General features: G+C 41.2%; 1 long non-coding RNA gene across 1 annotated transcript; it reads right to left on the bottom strand.

Annotated features, from left to right (window-relative positions):
- Positions 1–99: 99 nt before the first annotated feature.
- LOC123964565 lies at positions 100–1,093 on the bottom strand. The gene is made up of 3 exons (XR_006823475.1): positions 918–1,093; positions 622–798; positions 100–513 (listed from the first exon to the last, which is right to left on the bottom strand). It is a non-coding gene; the product is annotated as an uncharacterized LOC123964565 (long non-coding RNA).
- Positions 1,094–1,733: the final 640 nt, after the last annotated feature.

The raw sequence follows: 1,733 nt of genomic DNA, 5'->3' as shown, positions 1-1,733 counted from the left end.
CATTCAGTTTGGAGTTCAGGAGATTGTCTTGACCAGGACCACACCCCTAAATGCATTGAAGCAACTGCCATGTGATTGGTTGATTAGATAATTGCATTAATGAGAAATTGAACAGGTGTTCCTAATAATCCTTTAGGTGAGTGTAGTTGCTATCATTGTCATCATGATCATCATCATCATCACCATCATCATCACTGTATACCAGTGTCTGTATGCTTGACATGGGGAGGGCCCGATACAGGCAGGGGTTGTCTGGGGTACCATAACCATGCGTTGCAGGAACAACGTCTGGTACATGTTGGTGAAACATCATAGTGGCGTGATGTAGTTTACTTTCCAGCTGTTTGAGACGATGATGGCAGAACACAGGAAGGCATGCTGCTGTTGGAGGTGGTCAGCTACAGTTCTCATTTCCTGGTAAAGCGTGTGCTTTTCCTCAGCGGCCCGAGTCTTCATATGTAAGGCATCAATCACTTGCCTTTTCAGACTCCTTGGAACATCATCTTCTTCAACCTGGAAGAAGATAAAAGAAAACAATGTGCAACGTAGCTGTGGTTAGTAAGCGGTTGTCAGGTGGTTACTAGAGTGATGTGGTCACTAGGTTTTGGTAACTATACTTACAGTGTCATCAAAACAGAAGTAGACTGACCAAGACGGATCACATGATTCTTGAAAATCAATTGTTGCAGGGAAGATGCTGATCTGTGGTGGCCACTGAATGCTGTTGTACTCTTTTATTGCCTGTCTCAGTCTCTTGTTGGAGTTGGCAACCTGCTTGGACAGTCTAATGGCAATGCCCTGCCCATAAAGTAAAGTTATAAAATAGACATGCAAACAAATGCCTTCATTATTATGGTCCTTTACAGAGTTGGATCTTATTTTTTTTTTTATTTATCTACTTATCCACAGCACTTTACCTGGATATTTTCTCTTCACGGCTCTCTCCTTTGATTCAGTTCTAGCCTTCCAGATCAGTTGGCCTCTGACATCACAGTCAACTTCTTTAAGGGTAGACTGAAAGATTAAATCAGATTCTTGCCATCTTCTCCGAATGCTGTGTTTTTTTCCTCAATGTTTAGCAGAGAGTTCTCAATTCTAAAATGGTCAGAGAGTAAAAATGACTGTTAATTAGGCACTTAATCAGAGAACAGTAACAGACTGATACTGCTTACTTGCTCTTTTTCATCCTCCATGTGTGACTCACGAGTCCCAGATCTACAGTGAGGAAAATAAGTATTTGAACACCCTGCTATTTTGCAAGTTCTTCCACTTAGAAATCATGGAGGGGTCTGAAATTGTCATCGTAGGTGCATGTCCACTGTGAGAGACATGATCTAAAAACAAAAATCCAGAAATCACAATGTATGATTTTTTAATTATTTATTTGTATGATACAGCTGCAAATAAGTATTTGAACACCTGAGAAATCAATGTTAATATTTGGTACAGTAGCCTTTGTTTGCAATTACAGAGGTCAAACGTTTCCTGTAGTTTTTCACCAGGTTTGCACACACTGCAGGAGGGATTTTGGGATGGTACTCATCATTCTTCTTCCTCCAAACACGGTTAGTGGAATTATGACCAAAAAGTTCTATTTTGGTCTCATCTGACCACATGACTTTCTCCCATGACTCCTCTGGATCATCCAAATGGTCATTGGCAAACTGAAGACGGGCCTTGACATGTGCTGGTTTAAGCAGGGGAACCTTCCGTGCCATGCGTGATTTCAAACC

Source organism: Micropterus dolomieu, unplaced genomic scaffold, assembly GCF_021292245.1.
Source record: "Micropterus dolomieu isolate WLL.071019.BEF.003 ecotype Adirondacks unplaced genomic scaffold, ASM2129224v1 contig_3310, whole genome shotgun sequence".
NCBI classification, from domain to species: Eukaryota; Metazoa; Chordata; class Actinopteri; order Centrarchiformes; family Centrarchidae; genus Micropterus; species Micropterus dolomieu.
The sequence above is the reverse complement of the archived record's forward strand: the minus strand, read 5'-3'. Positions and strand labels throughout refer to the sequence as shown.